The 21813-nt window shown below is 49.1% G+C and overlaps 1 protein-coding gene across 3 annotated transcripts in view; it reads left to right on the forward strand.

Moving 5' to 3' along the window:
- Positions 1-3511: 3511 nt before the first annotated feature.
- Positions 3512-21813, forward strand: part of LOC146682309 (semaphorin-6D-like) — a 93171-nt gene continuing 74869 nt past the window's right edge. For 2 of the 3 annotated variants that reach the window (XM_085447042.1, XM_085447043.1), the window contains exon 1: positions 3512-3677. The gene's annotated coding sequence lies outside the window, so the exon portion shown is untranslated. Of the gene's footprint in view, positions 3678-15004; positions 15123-21813 lie in introns of all 3 variants that reach the window. The other variant, XM_085447041.1, reaches the window with a different exon arrangement.

Here is a 21813-nt window from a genome sequence, read left to right on the forward strand (position 1 = left end):
CCCAGCCCTGCTCGTGTGGATTCTCCTTCACTTTCCTTCTCCTCCACTCGGCTCTAATTATCCTGCAGAGAAACAAACTCAATTTGTCGGACGGAAATTTTAATTGAAGCTTCCTTGTGGTTATGATTTTACGGCCATGAAGAGCACTCTGGAGACGACGGCTTGTTATTATTAGTGATAGCAGTTAGTAGTTTTACGCGCTCACACACTCAGCTTCACAAAACACCCTTTTAATACGTCCATAAAATGAAACCCACTGTGAAGACTTTTCCATGTTTCTCCTTCATCCCTGTCACTGCTGAATCATGATGACAATGCTTCGTCTGCTCCTTTGCTTCATTTCACTTATCAGTGTGATATCAGACAATCCTTCTAGCCCAAAATCTTTTGTGTGGGCATCTGTTCTGTCACTTCCTGTTTTATTTTGAAATCTCTCTCATTTGGTCAGTACTGCTTCCACCCATTGTCTGTTTTCCTGCTTGTGCCACACCTGTGTTCAGAGAGGTGTTCTGCAAAGGAAGTTTTCCACTTCGACCCAAGTGTGCTCAGTGCTGCTGTTTGTTTGTTTCTAAGGTGATGGCTGGATCCATGGAAACATGAAAGCTTCCTGTCCCACAGTCTGATGAAGGAGGCGACAAGTCAGATCACAGGGAATGAATGTGATTGGTCAATCAGGTGGTCAGGTGTGTTCTGTGTTTGCCGGAGAGTGACAGACGCAGCAGGATCATTTTCTGCAACAGCACGTGATCACGTGTACATGTTGACATGAACATATTCACATGAAAACATGAACATAAACACGTGATCACATGAACACTGGAACACATGCAAAGGTCCAAAGATGCATTATTTATGCATTTATTACAGTCACATGACCTGTGAAGTGCCTGTTTTCAATGTGAGCCGCTCAGAGCCTGCAGCAGAGAGCCCGGTTTATCAGAGACAGCTAATAACCACCGTGGCATAGCTGTTATCTCTGCTGGGCTTTTAGGATCCGCGGATCCAGCTACGGCAGAGGAAGCCTGGATATTTTGAACCTCCTCTGTAGCCACGCCTCCTGAGAATGAGTGATAAATAAAAAAGCACACACAGCAAATTTCAGGGAGGTCTGTTGATCTTTGTTTTGTCCGACAGAAGAAAAACGTTCTTAAATGATTTATATTTATATCAGTCTTACAAACTCTCCACACTTATCTTCTTTATGGCTGTTGACTGGCCAGAATTTCGACAGGTTGTGTGATGTCATGTGCTATTGTTTCTGGGTGGGGGGGTTGTATAACAAGATATTTTTCAAAATAAAAGCGGATGATCCCTGCTGTGTTACTTGGTCCATGTTTGTGATTCAAACCTCTGTTATAATGAATGAATGAATAAGACGTACAGTCAGTATTTAACACTCACCATATCTCCCTTCTTTAAATGCTTTTTCAGAAATATTGAATATTTTGATTGTTTGGAAGATGTTTTAATATTAAATGTATTGATGATGCAATTAACAGATCCGAAATAAGACATAAATAATATAAAGTGAAAGTAAAGAACATAAAATAAAGAAAAATAAATACAGAATAGAGGAAGTAGTGCATGTTTCAGGGCTAATATTTATTAGTTTCAGATTTAGCCATTCGTATAGAATAGCCTTTATTGTCATTGTACAGAGTACAACGGGAGTGCCACTCCCTTGGTGCAAGTTTCAATAATAAATATAAATGTAAAATATAAAAAGTACAAAAAAAACAATCGTAAGTACTCAAACAATAGTATGTACAATATATACAGGATAGCAGCATTAATATGATGACAGTATGAATAGCAGCATAATATAATGACAGTGACGGTATGGAATAGGTTCAGTTGTTTTTGTGCTTATTTACTACGGTGGTAGCTCTGGGAAAGAAGCTATCCCTGAATCTGTTTGTCCTGGTTTTATGTGACCTGTACCGTCGGCCTGACGGTAATAGTTCAAACAGTTGGTTGCTGGGGTGAGAGTGGTCCTTGATGATATTGCCAGCTCTGCTGAGGTACCGAGAGTTTGCAGTGACCTCCAGGCTGGGCAGAGAGCAGCCAGTGATCTTCTGGGCTGTGTTGATGACCCTCTGCAGTACTTTCCTGTCTGCAGCTGAGCACCCTGCATACCATGTTGTTATGCCGTACGTTAGGATGCTCTCTATGGTGGCTCTGTAAAATGTCACCAGCAGCCTCTCCTCCAGGTTGTTCCTCCTGAGCACTCTCAGAAAGTGGAGACGCTGCTGGGCCTTTTTAACCACCGCTGTAGTATTTGCAGTCCAGGAGAGGTCATCAGATATCTGCACGCCCAGAAACCTCATGGAGTGTACCCTCTCCACACAGCTCCCGTGAATGCAAAGTGGGGCCGGGTCTGCTCTGCCCTTCCTGAAGTCCAAGATAAGTTCTTTAGTTTTCGTGGTGTTCAGTTTGAGGTTGTTAACTGAACACCACTCAGTCAGTCTGTTGACCTCATCTCTGTAGTCCGACTCCTCCCCCCTTGAGATGAGTCCAACCACTGTGGTGTCATCCGCGAACTTTATGATGGTGTTTGAGAGATGGGTAGGGGAGCAGTCGGATGTGTAGAGCGTAAACAGTGAGACAGTTTCTGGACCAGGATCTCCGGGATGATATGATTGAATGCTGAGCTGAAGTCCAGAAAGAGCATTCTCACATAGCTTCCTCGGTGCTCCAGGTGACTCAGCGCAGTGTGGAGCGCTATGGTGATAGCGTCCTCGGTGGAACGATTTTTCCTGTAGGCAAATTGGTGGGGGTCCAGAGTGGGAGGCAGACCGGCCCTGATGTGCTGACAGACCAGTCTCTCAAAGCACTTCATCACTACAGGTGTAAGTGCAACAGGCCTGTAGTCATTTGGGCTGGCCACAGCTGTCTTCTTGGCGATGGGGATGATGGTGGAGGTTTTGAGGCAGGGCGGGACGGTGTTTGATGACAAGGAAAGGTTGAAGATTTTAGTGAAGACTCCGGTCAGTTCGTCAGCACATGCTCTGAGAACCTTTCCATGTATTCCATCAGGACCTGCCGCCTTCCTGGGATTCACTGACCTTAGAACACACCTCACTTGGTGCTCCCTAAGTGTTAGTGTGCCAGTGCTGGGGGCGGGTGGAAGTGGTGTGGCAGCTGAGGGCTTGGTCGTCTCAAAGCGGGCGAAGAAACGGTTTAGATCCTCAGCCAGTGAGGCATCAGTCCTAGATGTTGCCTGGTTATTGCTTCTGTAGTTGGTATATTTTGCCTGTTTACATTATTGTATTTTGCACAACTCTGTTGCTTGTGAAGCTCGCACACAAGAATTTCACTCGCATGTGCTGTACCAATGTACCTGCACATGTGATGTGACAATAAAAGTGATTTGATTTAATTTGAGCAACCAGAACCGCTAACACAGGGACTTTAAATTGGGAGGGGGCGGGGCCAGCGGTTGCAGCCCCGCTCCGTGATAGGCTGCAGTAGTCGATTATGCTAATCAGAGGGCGTGGCCGTTTGCCGGAGACGCTGGCTGCTCGGAGACGGCTCATTGTGTCGGTTGGACCCGGACTTGCAGTAGTGCGTGCGCCCGCGCCGTGTGGTGGATTTACGGTGTAGCGGCGGAGCTGCGGGTTCAGCGGCCGGGAAGAAGCAGCAGGAGGTCGGCGTGGATTACTGCAAAGAACTCGGAGGTGAGCCGCCGCTTCTTCTTCTGGGGTTTAACGCTGGGCGCACGGGGTGCGCGTGCGTGCTTGCTTGTCCGGTACCTACTGTCTGTGGGCGCACGCGCAGCAGGGAAGGGGACGCTCCTGTGCGTGTGACCGTGCTGCTGCTTTGATTGCCCGCCGTCAATCAGGCGGACGGGACGAGCACGCGCGGCGCGCACCCTCGGACCCTCGTTAACTCCAGTCACCTTCTCGCGCGAGCTCCAACTTCAGCTCCGCGCGGGGCTGGGTGTGCGCGTGTTTCCCGAACCTGCGCCGCAGGAGCGGAGCGCGTGCGTTCGGGTGGGCGTCTTTGTCCTCCTTATTTAAGGGCGCACACACCGCTGCGCGTGCGCTGGCGCGTGTGAGAGAGTTCCGGTCGTCGTGTGGTGCGCAGCGGGAGCCGCGCAGGTGACTTTGAGCCGATCAGTCCGATCACATGATCGATAGCTGCTGTCATCGATACTGTGTGTGTGTGTGTGTGTGTGTGTGTGTGAGAGAGAGAGACTGTGTGTGTGTGTGTGTGTGTGTGTGTGTGAGAGAGAGAGACTGTGTGTGTGTGTGTGTGTGTGTGTGTGAGAGAGAGACTGTGTGTGTGTGTGTGTGTGTGTGTGTGTGTGTGTGAGAGAGAGAGAGACTGTGTGTGTGTGTGTGTGTGTGTGTGTGTGTGTGTGTGTGAGAGAGAGAGAGACTGTGTGTGTGTGTGTGTGTGTGTGTGAGAGAGAGAGAGACTGTGTGTGTGTGTGTGTGTGAGAGAGAGAGAGACTGTGTGTGTGTGTGTGTGTGTGTGTGTGTGTGAGAGAGAGAGAGACTGTGTGTGTGTGTGTGTGTGTGTGTGTGTGAGAGAGAGACTGTGTGTGTGTGTGTGTGTGTGTGTGTGTGTGTGAGAGAGAGACACTGTGTGTGTGTGTGTGTGTGTGTGTGTGTGTGTGTGTGTGTGAGAGAGAGACTGTGTGTGTGTGTGTGTGTGTGTGTGTGTGTGTGTGTGTGTGTGTGAGAGAGAGAGACTGTGTGTGTGTGTGTGTGTGTGTGTGTGGGGTCTGGTTGAAGGTTTTTGTGGATGATCAATATTAATCATCAGTGATGGTCAGTGAGGTGGTGGAATAGAAAAGCCTTAGTTGTCACTGTACTGATGTATTGATCTGAGTCAGTGAGATGTGATCGATACTTTGTTGCTTCCTGTGATAAACAGAGTAAATCTGAAATAAATTGAATCTATTTCATTGTTTTAATTCTTGGCTTTACTTTCCTGATGTTTCCTGATGCAGGTGAATTTAATCCCTGAAACTTTCAACCTGTGCTTTGAAGCTCTGCTGCATGTTCATGCGTTACCTACAGCAGGTGTCATTTGGCCACGCCCCTCAGAGACCATAAATCCTCTCCCTTTGAGGCAGACAAGCATTTTAATATACGCTGTGGGGCCAAAAGTACCTGTCCAGGTGTAACTGGGTTGTTCAGGGGAGCGCTGTTCCACAAGAGGCGGTGTGTGTTTGTGTGTGCGTGGCTTCCAGATGTGTGCAGACCTGGAGGAGGCTGTTCTGTCTGTGGCTCACCTGTCTCACTCCTGCAGTCACAGGTAAAGTCACCATGCAGGTGTGATGAACGTAGAGAGCAGCTGATGCACTGCTGGCACCTCTGCTGGACGTCAGAAGAACTGCAGCTCAGTGACATATTTGTTGTCATCTGCTTGCTTAGATAATTTTTTTCTGTAATGAATCAAGCCCCGCCCCCTGGAAATCCTCCTGTGTGGCGCTGAGAAAGTGACGTCCTCTGATCAGACGTTTCGGGGATTTAAGGAGGAATTCTCAGGGTCAGTTGTCTGAAGGTTGTCCGTGAAATATCAAAATGAAACTCGCCGTTGCTCCTTGACGAGCGGCGTCCCGCCCGTAAATGGCTGATTATGATGCACAGAATCAGTAAAGTGGGCGTGGATAGATTTTGGCAGAAGGCGAGCGTGTCGGAGCCTCAGCAATCATGGCAGCGTTCACCGGTGCTGTGGTGGCTCGCGTTAGGGTTAATGAGCTAATCATAACGTAACGAGTTGATTATCTCTGCCATGAAGGGTGCGAACGCCGTGGCGGCCTGTGCGTCTGACGGCGGCTTCTTGATGTGACTTTAAACCCAGTCACAGCTGCTGCTGATGGCAGAGTTTCACCTGCTGCAGACAGCAGCTGGCCACGCCCCCAAAAACACTCATCCAGGATTAAGAACGGAGGCACGCTGACCTCACCCCGACCCGACTCTGAGCGGGTTGGCTGCGGTTTTGCCTGTGAGCGTTGAGGTCAAAGGTCACATTTTCTTTGCTAAAGAAAGAAAGCGAGGAGAGTTACAGCAGCCGGCTGTGTGTGGCCACGATGAGTTTCTAAAACGTGTCACAGACGCTGCTTCAGAGTCGGGGCGTGTTTGGTTTCTACTCCAGGGACGGCCGGTCTCTGAGAGACGCTCACAGGTGGATTTGGGCCTGTTTATCTCAGAGCTGCATCACCTTCAGCAAGGCGCAGCTTGCAGGTGTGGCGGTGTGTTTCAGAGCGCAGGTTTGCAGGGGAATTCCACCTTAAATGCTTCAAACGGCGATCTGCGGGGCTTCCACCACATGACCTCTGAAACAATAAATGCACTCGCTGCCAGGTCGGCATTCTGACTTTTCCCTTTGCACAGCATGCAGGGCGGCTGAAGCTGGAGCTGGAGGGAACGTGATGATGATGTCATCGTTTATTGTCTGTATTTTATTTCCACCTTTAAGCAAAGAAGCAAAGACGTGTTCCTTAAAAAGTCAGCTGACCTGACTCTGCAGAGGCTGTGGGCACTGCCATGGATGTGATGTCAGGTGTGACGGCGCGCTGTATTGAAAACGCGTCATGGGAGTTCATCTTCAGGCTTCGGGTCCAAGGGTTTCATCGCTCACGCTCTGCGGCCTGAGCGCTCCGTGCAGCGCGTGCAGCCGGCTGTTCTTTAACGACATCACACAAACCGGCGTGTGCTCCGACTCACACAGGACGATCCTTCCTCTCTTCCTGCCCTCCTTCTTCCTCTCTCCTTCCTCCCTCTGACCTCCTTCAACCTCATTAGCAGAGAAACTCCACCAGGTTACATCAGACACACACACACACACACACACACACACACACACACACACACACACACAGTAACACACCTCCTCTCCTCTCCTCCCTCCTCTCCACCATCCTCCCTCCTCTCCTCCATCCTGCCCCCTCTCCTCCCTCCCCTCCTGCCCCCTCTCCTCCCTCCTCTCCTCCCTCCTCTCCTCCATCCTGCCTCCTATCCTCCCTCCTCTCCTCCCTCCCCTCCTGCCTCCCCTCCTCCCATCCCTCCTCCATCCCCTTCTGCCTCCCCAACTGCTTCTCCTCCTCCCACCCCTCCTCCCATCTCTCCTCCATCCCCTCCTGCCTCCTCTCCTCCATCCTCCCTCCTCTCCTCCCTCCTCTCCTCTCCTCTCCTCCCTCCTCTCCTCCATCCTCCCTCCTCTCCTCCATCCTGCCCCCTCTCCTCCCTCCCCTCCTGCCTCCTCTCCTCCCTCCTCTCCTCTCCTCCCTCCTCTCCTCCATCCTGCCTCCTCTCCTCCCTCCTCTCCTCCCTCCCCTCCTCCCATCCCTCCTGCCTCCCCTCCCCCATCTCTCCTCCATCCCCTTCTGCCTCCCCCCCCTCCTCCCTCCACTCGTGTCGCGGTCCTTGTTACATGATGTAGACTATGATGTAACACCCTGAAAGCCTGCACAGGAAGTTGAGGGAGGGTCGAGCGTGTCGTCAGTTGAAGTTAAACATGGAGTGGTGTTTGCGCAGCAGGGTGGAGGCGATGCCCTTCATCGCTGTGCTGTACTTCCTGAGCATGTCTTCTGCTGCTGAGTGCTGATTGGGCAGGACGTGCTCTCTCGATGGCGCCCGGCTCTGCTGTCTCCGCCAGAAACTTCATGAAAACTTCAAGTTTTCCAGAGAGCTGCTTTCACTGTGGCCGAGAGCGCCCCCTGTGGCACAGGAAGTCTGCAGCTGTGGACGCTGTTATGTGATTGTGGTCTCAGAAATGTGGAAGCCACTCTCAGAATCTAGTGGTTTATTCCTCATGACCACAGGTGTAGGTAAGGCGGGGCTATATCATACCGTTCACGGTAACACCGGTGTCATGTTGGGCAATGATAGGAAAATGAAATATTGCGATAGAATATGGGTAAAACGCGCATGCGCAGTGCCTTTGTTTTCATGCGCACATGGAGGCGACGCAGAACGAGAAGAGTGAAAGTGGATCGTTGAATGAAACGATGAACCTGAACTGGTTTGTAAAAATGCTGCAGCTTCACTGGTGTGGAACTGGTTTAGCTTTCGACCCTCAGATACACAACAAAGCACTATTTCTGGTAGCGCATGCTAGCGGGCCGTCGTTATTACCGTGTTGTTTGGAAAATACGGCGCACTTAAAATCATCCTTTGATTTTTCTGAAAGTCGATAGAGCCCCTTATAATCCCGTGTGCCTTATGTATCCTCGCGGAGTGATACGTGCTGTGCTTCAACATAATATTACCGTACTGTGTGTGTTTAACCTCTTTTTAAGTTGTGTGGATGTTATACATGGTTATGCTGAGGATGTGTCGGCCAGTTTCCACTGGAAACGCCTTTTGGTTAAACTGTCAGCGAGGAGTTTGCACTGTTACATTTTTATATTTATTTTAATGCACATAAGAAACAGCTGCTTGTTTAAGTTAAAATACATTGATGTTTTGTTTTTGCACTAATAAAGTTGTGGAGTTGTAAAGTATTTTGTCTCGTGTCAGTTACATCGTTATCGCAAATTTTCCAATGTATATGGTGATAAATATTTTTGGTCGTCGCCCTGTTCTAGGTATGTGCAGCGGATGCTGTGAGTGCGCGTGTTGGCTGCGTATCAGACGCTGACCAAGCGTCATTCTGTAGCACGTCCTCAGAATTGTCTCGTTCTCTGCGGGTCTGAGCCCGGGTCGCGATGTCCGGCTCCGGGTCGCGATGTCCGGCTCCGGGTCGTGTGTGTGTTTTTGTGTTCTGTCTATCTGTGCTCTCACACACCTCCTCCCCCTGCTTCTCCTCCTACTTATGTTATTGTACTGGTTCTGCTCGCCTGCACAGACCCCTCCCCCTCGCTCAGGTTGCGGGTAAATTGAACCTCAGAGATGAAGACAGATGAAATTTCTTTGGAGTGAGCGGCGGCCGACCTCAGCGCGTGTCCCGCTGCTTCTCTGTGATTTCGTTTGTCTGACCTTTACGTGCGGCGGGGGAGATCAGGAGACCATAAAGAAGGAGATGAAGACAGCGGCGGTCCGCGGGAGCCAATGACAGCCTGTTTCTGACAGCTTCATGCTTCCTGTGCGTTTCCTCTGAGGCTTCAGCCAGACTGCAGAAGGAGATTTAAAGGTTCGCTCACGCAGGCTCAAAGTTTCAGGTGACATTAGTTATAACAGTAGGATATTTATTTCCTGTTTCCAGAGAGACCTAGCAAAAGTCGGTCATGTGACACACTCGAGAGCGGACGCTAATGATCCCAGGTTTTTGCTTTTTGGGGTTTCTGCTGATGGAAAATCAGCGTTTTTCCTTTCTGTCCATCAGAGGCACAGGCCACACCCACCTGTGCTCACACAGACTCTGTCCATACTTGGCCCAGGTGTGGTCACGCTCCAGGAAACCCTGAAACGCTCCCGTGCATGTGCAGTTCTTATTTGTTTTACTGCAGAAAGGCGACGGTGTCCTCGGATGAAAGTTTGGGCCTGTCTGTCTTTTTCATGGAGTTCTGTGATGTCACTGAACAGGAAGCAGTCACAGGAGTGGCGAGGGTAGCGATGGCTCCTCAGCTGCGCTTCGCTTTCAGAGGCGGATAGTTTGAGCTGTATCAGCAGCTCCCTCACATCAGAGAACCCGATCACAGCGGCTGTGTTACTTAATCTGCAGCTGTCGGCGCATGCGCCTCGGCAATGGCGGCATGTTGTAATTCACTGCTGAGCGACCGTGGCGTCCTCCGGCACGTTTCCTCTGGTTGTCCTGAGAGGCCAAACGCACTGCAACTTAAAGAAAAACGCCACAGAAGGTAACTAAAGCACAACAGAAGCGTTTCTGAGGAGACATTAACGTGACGGACCAGGGCCTAACAGTAAACAGGCGATAGCAAACATGCATCTGCGGTTACATGAGTGACAAAAACACACCTCCGAGTCTGTAGCTGTGTCCCAAAACGTCGGCTGCATCCTCCCGAGGCCGCATTTGAAGGCCGATTACGTCACATCGACGCGACGAAGGCTGGCACAATTCGTCGGCTCCTTCAAATGCGTCCTTCATTTCCCCGGATTTGAAGGATGGGTCGGGTGTGTCCTTCGCGGCCCACCATATTCCAGAATTCATAGCACAGCCCAGCCAAACTCCAGTTTCCGGCAATGGCGGCCGCTACTAAGTTTTAAAATTACTCTTATTATTCTTTCTGGGTCACAAAATAAACCTTTAACATATTTTCAGGCGAGAATCTGTGTAAACTTCAAATATCTGCTCGGTTTATCGCATATTTGCAAAAGTGCGCCGACGTTTTCGGAGACGTCTGTGACCCACCAGCTCGATAGCGAGCCGGGGGGTTCAAGGGTCACTCGAGCCGGCGAGAGCAGCGGACCCCCCCGGCTTCATCGTTTTCAGACGGTTTGGCTCACATCAAAGTTATTAGTTTATTAGATTAAATTAAACTTTATTAATCCATCGAGTGGGTTCTTCCGGGATCACACAGCTGAATAAACGTCAGAGTGTGAGACGGTGAAGAGTTTACTCCAGTGTCCTGTTATATTTTAGACAGCAAGGAGCAGACGGCGAGTTTAGTAAACCCCACCGACACAGCGGTGACGCAGATCTGAAGGCGAGACCGTCACATTTCACAGCCTCACACTTCCGGCCTTCTCGGTCTTCGAAGGACCCGGCCAACGTAGACCGCGAAGGCGGGTCCTCCGAAGGATGCATCCGACGTTTTGGGACACAGCTTGTGTGACCCCTACAGCTGGTCCGTCCCGTTATTGTGTCCCCAGAAACAGCTCCGTTCTGTTTTGGGCTTTTGCAGCGTTTTTGTCTTTGTTTCCTTAAACGTGGGTTTAAGGCCACCGTAGATTCCAGCTGTCGATGACGACTCTGCTGTGGAGGAAAAACAGTTTCCTCTCAAAGTGAAGGAATTTGAAGCACCCGAGGTCAGAGCCGCCACCGCGCTCTGAAGGAACGCCATCGGCATCTGTTTCCACGTTTTCTTGGCTCACCGTTCACAGTGAGGAGCGTAGGAGGCTCCGAAAGCAGGAAACCATCAGGCTGACGTGTGTGTGTGTGTGTGTGTGTGTGTGTGTGTGTGTGTGTGTGTGTGTGTGTGTGTGTGTGTGTTGGCTGACCTCCAGGCTACCAGGATCTACCCGCTGCCAGGCATGTGCAGGATGGCTGCAGCGTGTTTCACACTCCAGCTGTGTGTGCTTCTTTGTGTGTCTCTGAGTGTGTATGTGTGTGTGTTAGGTGGCCTTTCATTGGTCGCCTCCGTTTGATCCAGCAGATTCATCCGGTGACCTTTTCCCCGTCATTCAGACTGCACAAAACACAAAGACACACACACACACACATGCGCACACAGAACAATGGGTGGATTAGCCCAGTTTTTGGTAATGCTGTGTTAATAGGCAGCAGATTACCTGGTTTTGCTGCAGGAAACAGAGACGTGTTTGTTCACGGGTAATGAGGCTTTCAGTTCAAACACTGAGACGGTCTTTATGTATTATCAGCTGACCTCAGGTCAGCTTGTAACGACCCAAAACACAGAAGAATATCTGTGCCGTGTAAATAAAACATCATGTGAACAAGTGTAATATCAGAGTGCGATTGATGGAGTGATGTCGCATGTTTATGTGTCCAACAATCACGTCTGATGGCGAGGACGTCAGCGCCCAATGATCATTTAGCATCTTAAAAACACAGCGCTAGTCTAATCAGGCTACCACTTGGTGAGGAGATGCTAGCGGCCGGTGAAACCCACACTTCAACACAAGACTCCGCCCAGCACTGGCAGAGCGCTCGCCATGAGACAGGAAGAGGAAACGTTATAATCTTATTAACAAAAGATGAACGCGCCACACAACTTTGCAGGCAGGAGACGTGTTTCCGTGTTTATCCTGCTGCACAGTCACAGCGTCGCTGACCGAAATCGGGCTCTGGCTGCAGGACTGGAGTCTGCATGCACTGGATCATCACTCTGGGTTCTCGGCTAGCTTAGCGTGCAGATCACCAAAGAACCTTTGTAAGGACATAACTTAGTACAGTTACTGTTACTGCCTTCCTGAAAAATGTAATGTTTTTACAGTAATTTGTTACTTTGTTGCACCCAGTGCTTGTTTCAGTGAAAGGATGGAGACGATGTTCTTTGTGTTTGCATGAATAAATGATTCATAGATTCAATGAATTCATTTCATTAGTATTCGTTTGTTTTCCATCACCATAAATTTTCCTGGTATGAGTTTGAGGCTGCAGCAGTTTGGTTTTTAGTTCTTCTCCGTTTTTCTCAGCGGAGCCATGAGTGAGTGGCGTCCTGTCGATCTGCTGTGATCAGTAATCGTTAATATTAATTAACCTACAGACGCAGAAGCATGTTTTGTCCCAGGGCACTGACCTGAAGCCTGTTCTCTACATTTGTTTCTGTTTCCTTTACTGCTGGGTTGGAGCGTGAGGTCAGGTGAGGTTGGGTGAAGCTAAACGGACAGAGAGCAGACACAGCGAGCAGCTTTGGAGCGAGTCGCCGCTCGCTGTTTTCAGAGTCGTTCTGAAGCGGCGCTGAAACACTGTTTATGAATTTATCCGGCTTAGAGCAGCTCTCTCCGCCCGGCTGCATCATCACACACACACACAGGCTGAAGGTGAGCGGTCAGATTTAAAGCTGCTGCATGTGCAGGGTGCATGAACCCGCTGCAGTATCAGGATCTGCATCAGGAACCAGCTGTGACAGATGTGGCGGTTTCCCTGCTGGAAGATTTACACTTATTAACCCGGCGAGGCTGCAGAGAGAGAGCGAGCGTGAAGCGCTCCGGATTAGACCCGGCCTGTGTGAAACACTGCAGCACACCAGCACTTTACCCATAAGCAGCACTAAAGCAGAGAGGAATTATGGGAACTTTTTCTATCACGTATGATTTTGAAGAGTCCTTTAGTGTGAGTGTGGACTGCTGTCACACTCCCGGATGTGTGATGTGCTTCCGTGAAGCTATTCCTGCACATGAACTTCTCCCAGAGCTCCCACTGCTGGGAATACTCCCCGTGATCGAGGCAGGAGGTTACCTGCGCCGGGGCACTGGCTGATGGCGAGGAGGACGTGAGCGTGCGTGTGAGTAACAGCACAGGACTGTAACGAGCTGTGTGGGGCTCAGCACCGACACCGACAGGTCGGTGGTTGGAGCATCTCCGCGCTCGATGGCGTCCTCCTCGCGTGGTGCTTTTGTTGCTTGTGGAGGAAATCACTTCCTGTGTGTGTTCTGATTAGCGTTCTGTGGGATCGTTGGCTTTTGTCTGTTTGATGTGCAGCCAGCAGGACGTCTTTTTCCCAGGAAACCTGGTGCAGAACAAACAGAAGTGGGAGCGCTCCGGCTGATTCCTCCCACCGAACGCCGGCAAACAAATCACAATCACAATCAAATCTGACTGCAGAGTTTGCATGACGGTGGCTGCGCGTCACCGCTGCAGGATCTGCTCTTTCATTATTTTCTGCCGTCCTCCCCTCATTTCTCTCCTCCTTTAATTTTCTCCCTCGCCGCCTCGTGCTCCGTCTGAACTCGTCTCTCTTTTCGGCTCATTTGCTCAGACCTGTCGGCTGTCGCCGCCCATAACTCACCTCCCGTGCTCGCCGCTCGGAGGCTCAGTGCTCACATCTCTTTTATTTCCACGACGGCTGCGGCAGACCTCCACGCTCCCTCTGCTGATCCCGGCATCGCATCCATCCACATCTGGACCTCTCGCTGCCTCCGGAGGCCCGGAGCAGCCAGAGATGTGAGAGAGTCACTAATGTGGCCCCGAGTTAGATCATCCCGCTAATGGAGGGTCTTCATCAGGATAATGGACTCATCTCCTCTCTCACTGTCAGTAAAGCTCACGTCTATTCATATATGTCCAAGAGTTCTTCCGCTGATGCTCGTTTTCCTGAGGATCCATTTGAGTGAAAGTCCAAAGTCTGCGTGTCGATGCTCGGATTCACCAACAGGAAGTGTCAGATCCCACGCTGCTCCTCTTTCCTGTGCTGAAGCTGTCTCAGCATCCAGGATTACTGAGGGCGGGTGTTATCAGCCTGTGCTGCAGAGGACTGCTGACTGCTGCGGTCGTCTCTGCTGCTTGTGTCAGAGGTGAAAGGTCACCGCAGCAGAGACTGAGCATAAAGGCAGGACAGCTGACATGTGACCTCATTTACATGGACGGATATCAGCTAAACAAACACACATTCCGAAGTTACTACTATGAATTACAGTTATGAGTTGTAATTGTCAGAGAGGGTCAAAGGTCACATTCCGGCGGCACTGATATTGTATCCTGCTGTTTTAGCCGTGGTCCTGCTGCTCCCAGTGGTCACTCGTGGCATTGCAAAAAACCCAACAAACTCACCTGAAGGTAACACCTGTGGACCGCAGACAGCACTGAGCATGTGCAGAAGGCCACAGTGCAGGTGTTAAGCGCTCAGCTCCAGGTGAACTGGTGGTTTTTATGTTAACTGGTCAGATTGGTTTCCATATTCTTCTCCGTTTGAGCTTCACGTGTATCTACAGCCAGTCAGACGCCTGCTCCTGTCGGACTCTCGGCTTTATTGGACTCACCTTTCCAGGTGGAACCAGGTCTGGGAACGCCCCGGCTTCCTGCTCCTCCTGCTTCTCTGGTTGGTTCTCTGCTGGAGGGTGTAGCTCGTTTAGAGGCTTGGTGGTTGGATGATGTTGTTGGTCCTTTGTGTGTGCAGGTTTTTCTGAAGCAGTTTTCATGTCTTTGCTTTTTACGAGTGTCCCGCAGTGCTTCCAGGTATGTCCCGGCTCAGGTATGGAAAGGTGGATGAATGAGACGGAGTTCACGGAAAACATAAAACTGGAGCAAATCTGATCCGGCTGTGTTGTTAGAGGAGTGTGAGTCAGAGATATCCTGACTGGAGCAGGGATCGAGCCCTCCTCTCTCTCTGGACCTGAACCCTCCGGCCGGCTGTGGTCAGATCTGCCGGTGTCCAGGTCTCAGGGACACCTGCGCCCCTCCCACAATGCACCTGGATGAAGACGAAAGGCCTGACCGCCTCCTCTCTCCCACTGTGTCTCAGCAGATCAGGATTAGTCAGGACTACATCTGGATCTGGACTTCTACTACCTGGATTTGGGCCTTTCTGTGCTCTGATTGGCTCTGCCGAGAAGCTGCTCGTGATTGGACCACCTGAATTCGAGGTAAGTTAACCTGTGTGTACTAATGTCTTTAATGAAGCTGCTGCTGGAGCTGCACAGGGACATGCAGGGTGTTACTGTGTGTGTGTCATTAATAACATGATCAGCTGATAGTCACACAGGAGTGTGTGGAGCTTTAATCTCGCTGACTCTTGCCAGATGACCTCTGACCTGTGACATCACATGAATACAGACGTGTCCTGTCATACGTGTACTCCTGTGGTCCTTGTGAGGTCTTCCGTGCGTTGCAGGAAATAAAACTGCAGTCATGGTCAGAAACAACTTTCATTTATGTCATTGTGTTGACCTCTGACCTCTGACCTCTGCATACACAGAAACAGGCTTAAAGAACCGAGTACAGGAAGTAGTCTGTTCCCTTGAAGAGAGATACATGCTGCAGATTTGACTTTGTTTTACTGAACCTGTGTGTGTGTGTGTGTGTGTGTGTGTGTGTGTGTGTGTGTGTGTGTGTGTGTGTGTGACGATAACAAACCGCTGTAAGAATTAATGAGTAAACACTGGAGGATGTGCAGAGTAAATGTGCCTCAGGGTGTGTGTGTGTTTGCCTCGAGGCAGTGCAGAGATCCCACGGGAAAACTGGAGGTTAAAGGCCTGCTTGAACTTGAAAACACACACACACACACACACACACACACACACACACACACACAGATGAGATAGTACTCTAAAGAAGCTGATAAGGCCTCGACATGCCTCCGATAATAAATCCGCACACAGTCACAGTGTGAGCGAGGAAATCTGCTCGGAGCTGCTGATGGATGAGGGCTGAGATATCCGAGTGAAACGTCTGGAAGTTCGTTCGAAGGATGTTTGTGGAACACAAGAACTCGTTTTTTCCACTGAGCTGCAGTCTGGACGTTGTTATCAAAGTCGGAATTTCTTTGGAAAGCAAAGCTGCGACTGACAGTCGGGATATTTGAAGAGATCCAAGCGCGGTGAGGAAGTTGGGCTTTTTTTTTGGATGTTTCTCGACGGTTTTTGTGCAAAGGTTCAAATTTTAAGACGCACTGTTTAAAAGTGTCCAAATGTTTGTAGACAGCTGTTCCACTGACGTAAAACCAGGATTTGTGGGGACCTGATAGGAAAATATAAAAGTTTGATGTGTGAAGTCGATCAGCGGTGTTTTGATCTCGTGCTCACGCCGTCAGGTTTGTGTGTGCGGCTGCATAAATCTCTGAAAGGGTTTGTTCAGTGTCGGTCGGCGAGGACAGCGCTGCTTCACACGGGAGCGTTTGTGAAACTACAGAAACTCATCGGCTCATTCACAAAAATGTCATTCAAGACAGTTTTTTAAAAAGCATTTTGTGGGGACGTTTGAGTGAAGCGGTGAGGTTGGAAAATGTGGATGGTGGGGACATTTGGATTGTGCCACACAATAAGAAGTTAACCCTAACCTGTGGTGATGAGTCCTGCAGGTTTCCACGTCACAGCGACACAGACGCGGGGCCGATTCATGGCTTCATTGTTATGGCGGTGCTCGGGGTCTTTGACCCGAACCCCACGCTCCTCTCAGACAGACGCTGTGACGGGGAAATGTTTGTGTTTGACGGAGCAGATGATGGCTCGCTGCAGCGCTGCGTTCGTTTGCAGAACTCACTCCTAAAGAGCCGTGCAGGGACCGGAAGCCAAGCTGACCCGCCAATAAGACAGTTTGGAGTTTGTTTTTTGCCAAATTTTGGTTTTACTGACAGCTTAAAGTCTCACTTTGCATGCTGCCACATAAAAACACTCCTCTGCAACCAAAACACCAAATGCTGCTTCGCTTCCCTCCTCTTCCTCCTCCTCTTCCTGGTGTCAGTGCGATGGAGTAACTGATGCCAAGCAGCTCCTTCATCTGACAGGTCACAGAACGCTCAGCAATCACTGATGGAATCGGTTTCACACCGCCCTCCTACGGGGGTGCTGGGACGCGTTTTGTCACATGTTAATTCCTGACGTCCGGCGTTGAGCCCGGCAGACTTGACGTTTCTGCTGCAGTGAAGCTGGAAACGCTCGATCAAGAGAAGCTTCGACTGAGACTTTTGTTGATTAATGAGCCGGGACGTCTCAGCCGAAAGCACTCGATCATGGAAGAATGGGAACTGGCTAATACCTGGACCACCCAGGAAGTAATCCCCACTCACGCCAATTATTACTTATTGATGTTTTGGGCCCAATGAGAACCCCAGTCTCATCACCCCAGAGGTGATAAGTGACCGTGACACGGAGCAGACTTAACCAATCACTGCACAGTATGCAGTCAGCATTTATCTGATGGAGCCAATCCCAAACAACATATGGCTCTGTTTACGTTTGTGCTCCGATCCCAACAGGAGGAACGACCGGTTAGCTTCAGTCTGTGGAGATCGATCATCGATTACAGAGAGGAGGTGTGTCCGTGTGTGTGTGTGTGTACTCGTTGTACTGATGTTTCGGTGACACCGTTCCCAGTAATGTGAGTTATTGCTGACACAGAGGACGTCAGCATAGGAATCTCGGAGCGAGTCTCAGGAAGTCTTCCTCCCATACTTCTACCTTTCTGCTGCTGGCAGATAAAGGCTCCTCTCTCTGCTCAGGGATTAAGGCCAGCAGCGATTATCTGATCTTTGTCTTGCTGAGGGCCTGAGACTCCCAGCCCCCAATCACAACAGCACTGACAGTGCTCTCAAAGCCTGGCTCGACTCGCGGTGCTGAGGAAATGACCCAGTTAGAGCGAAATGTTGGGGGTCAGCTGACTGGGAACGCCGGCTCCAGGATGACTGTGTCAGCAGGAAAATCTCCAGTTATGATGGATGATGGTCCCTTCCCCTCCTTCACTCATGAATTCGATCTGTTTCTCAGCGTGTTTTATGTTAGTCAGGATTTCTGTGATTACGTGGTGACCTCTGACCTTTGACCCCTGACCTCCTGTGAAGTAAGGTTTTGCTTTTGTTTGTGTTTTTGTTTCATTTTGATAAGCCAGCTCATGAAGTCTGTTTCCTGCTGGTTTGAGGCAATAAAACTGTTGCTGTGGACGTGTCCTCGATTGTGGGACTTTGAATGGCTGCAGGATTAATCCTGTGTGTGTGTGAGCAGGTGGTGGTGGTGGTGGTGTTGGGGGTGGGGCTGCATGTCTGTCTTTGGATTAAATGTAAAAAGATTGGACCTCCTCCTCGGTCCCTCCTGTCTTTATCTGCCTGGCTGGAAAAAGGCTCTAAACCTCATGACCCCTCGTGCCTCCGATGGTGTATGACTGTGTCTGTCCTTACCAGGGTCACGTGGCTACAGCCTTCCTGCTGTCAGTCATGGCCCCTGAGCACCAGGCAGGCATGCCTGGTGGTTGGTGCTCCACTGAGGAGGTAGAAGGCCAGCAGCAGCTGGTTATACCAGGTTATTCTTCAAGCAAGCTTTAATTGTCACATACACAATCATACAGAGTACAACATGTAGTAAATGGCCTGCATTTGTATAGAGGCGCTTTACACTACATTCAGTCATCCACCCCATAGTAGTGAAATGCTTGTGTCCGAGCTGCGGACAGGCTGGAGGCCATTTTAGGACTTGGTTTTAGCATGGGGGGTCTAGCCAGGCCCCTTACTGAATCCAGTAAGGGTCTGCGCTCCAAAGGTGTGTAGTCTTACCACTACAGCTTCTTCCTCAGGACACAGAGGAAGTGCAGCTGCTGGGCCTTCGTTACCAGGGGGATGGTGTTGTGGGTCAATTCATTTCAGTGTTATTTATACAGCGTCAAATCACAACAACAGTCGCCTCAAGGCGCTTTATATTGTTTCATTTCATTTATTTATTTATTTCACACTTGGTCAACAGTTTCCACAGTTAGTTCTTTCAGACAAACCAACCACACTGTCTGTCAGTAAAGCAACCATGTGTGAAAAGCAGCAGGAAGAAGAAAATATTCGTATTAAACCCCGCCCCCTCTCTACAATCCAACTTATATTGCAAGTGGGCACCAAAAGTCAAGGAACAAACTAACATTAACATTTATCTCCGGTCCTAACAACACATTTACAATCAGAATATACCACTCCACATAGTAACAAGGAGAAAAGATGAGTAAATAAAATAAATGAGGCAAAAAAATAATGGATCCTTTTTCAATTAACTCCAATTTCATTCACATTCTTCATATTGAGTTATTGTTTTATACATGTAACACTTTTTAAAACTATGTAAATTTATGCAATTCTGTAAATTATAATGAAGACACTTCCACAGTCGTACCCGTAACCGTTGGCCTCATTAATCTTTGTGTAGTTCTAGCTAGCTGATGCTTAAAATAAAATTTCCCCCCGAACACATTAAAAATACTCTTTGTAACTTAGAAGGCAAAATATTACTTTTAGCCTTAAACATAATTAATAGTGTCCGTAGTTTCACTAAATCTCCTAATTTTAATAATTTGAATTTTATAAATAATTTATTTGTATGTTCTCTATATTTAACATTATGAATCATTCGTATCACTTTCTTCTGTAATAAGTTTAGAGGTTTTGTAGTATTCTCATATGTATTCCCCCAAACTTCGACACAGTAACTTAAAGTATGAGAAGAACAATGAAAAATGTAAAATGCGCATTGTTTTGTGGTCTAATGAATCTCTTACATTTCCCAAAATATAAATGTTTTTAACCAAATCATTCAAATTCTCTCCAGAGCAATAAAAATTTGTGTCATCTGCAAATAAAATAAATACCTTTTTGGAACGCTGGTTGCCGGTGTCTCTAGCTTCACATGTCTGAGAACAGAATCGCCAATTACCAGAGTTTGACCCCCGGCGGGTGTGTCGCCGAGTGGGGAAAAACGGTTAGACACATGAACGGGTTGGTGGTGTACCTGGGGCTTCTGTTTAGGACTATGCTTCCTCGTCACCATCACCCAGCCGCCCTCTTTCCCCAGCTACAGGGGCCTGGCTAGCTATGGGTGAATGAAGGGTGCGAAGCCGAGTCTCCAGTTCATGGATGGAGACAGGTTCCACCTGTTCTCCAATTATAATGAGAGAGTTGTGGACCTGTCTGTGTCTCCTGAAGTCCTTTGTGAGTTCCTTTGTTTTCAGGACGTTCAGCTTCAGGTTATTTTCTGAGCACCAGCGGGACAAGTTTTCTACCTCCGCCCTGTACACACCACTTCAGTGTACAGGAAGCGCTTGTGTATGAGTGTGAGACCGGTTTGAGACTGGCCCTCTGCAGCCATGAAGCTGGAGCAGACAGTGCTGCGTGTTGTGGGGTAGCACGCCGTGGTGTTTGTGGTGTTTGTGGTGTTTGCTGTGTTGTGTTGGTGTTGTTTTGTGTTGGTGTTTGAGGTGTTGTGTTGTGTTGGTGTTTGTGGTGTTTGCAGTGTTGTATTGGTGTTTGTGGTGTTTGAGTTGTGTTGGTGTTTGTTGGCGTTTGCGGTGTTGTGTTGGTGTTTGTGGTGTTGGGTTGTATTGTGTTGTATTGGTGTTTGCGGTGTTTGCGGTGTTTGTGGTGTTTGAGTTGTTGTGTTGGTGTTTGTGGTGTTGTGTTGTGTTGGTGTTTGCGGTGTTTGAGTTGTTGTGTTGGTGTTTGCGGTGTTTGAGTTGTTGTGTTGGTGTTTGCGGTGTTTGAGTTGTTGTGTTGGTGTTTGTGGTGTTTGAGTTGTTGTGTTGGTGTTTGTGGTGTTTGTTGGTGTTTGTGGTGTTTGCGGTGTTGTGTTGCTGTTGTTTTGTGTTGGTGTTTGCGGTGTTTGAGTTGTTGTGTTGGTGTTTGTGGTGTTTGTTGGTGTTTGTGGTGTTTGCGGTGTTGTGTTGCTGTTGTTTTGTGTTGGTGTTTGCGGTGTTTGAGGTGTTGTGTTGTTGTGTTGGTGTTTGCGGTGTTTGAGTTGTTGTGTTGGTGTTTGCGGTGTTTGAGTTGTTGTGTTGGTGTTTGCGGTGTTGTGTTGTGTTGGTGTTTGCGGTGTTTGAGGTGTTGTGTTGTTGTGTTGGTGTTTGCGGTGTTTGAGTTGTTGTGTTGGTGTTTGCGGTGTTTGAGTTGTTGTGTTGGTGTTTGCGGTGTTTGAGTTGTTGTGTTGGTGTTTGCGGTGTTGTGTTGGTGTTTGCGGTGTTGTGTTGGTGTTTGTGGTGTTTTGTTGGTGTTTGCGGTGTTTGAGTTGTTGTGTTGGTGTTTGCGGTGTTTGAGTTGTTGTGTTGGTGTTTGCGGTGTTGTGTTGGTGTTTGCGGTGTTTGAGTTGTTGTGTTGGTGTTTGCGGTGTTTGAGTTGTTGTGCTGGTGTTTGCGGTGTTGTGTTGGTGTTTGTGGTGTTTGCGGTGTTGTGTTGCTGTTGTTTTGTGTTGGTGTTTGCGGTGTTTGAGGTGTTGTGTTGGTGTTTGCGGTGTTGTGTTGTGTTGGTGTTTGCGGTGTTGTGTTGTGTTGGTGTTTGCGGTGTTTGAGTTGTTGTGTTGGTGTTTGCGGTGTTTGAGTTGTTGTGTTGGTGTTTGCGGTGTTGTGTTGGTGTTTGCGGTGTTGTGTTGGTGTTTGCGGTGTTTGAGTTGTTGTGTTGGTGTTTGCGGTGTTTGAGTTGTTGTGTTGGTGTTTGCGGTGTTGTGTTGGTGTTTGCGGTGTTTGAGTTGTTGTGTTGGTGTTTGCGGTGTTGTGTTGGTGTTTGCGGTGTTTGAGTTGTTGTGTTGGTGTTTGCGGTGTTTGAGTTGTTGTGTTGGTGTTTGTGGTGTTTGAGTTGTTGTGTTGGTGTTTGTGGTGTTTGAG

Source organism: Copadichromis virginalis, linkage group LG22 (assembly GCF_057382275.1).
Source record: "Copadichromis virginalis isolate Kocher_CV1m ecotype Utaka linkage group LG22, C_Virginalis_male_GT1.1, whole genome shotgun sequence".
Taxonomy (NCBI): domain Eukaryota; kingdom Metazoa; phylum Chordata; class Actinopteri; order Cichliformes; family Cichlidae; genus Copadichromis; species Copadichromis virginalis.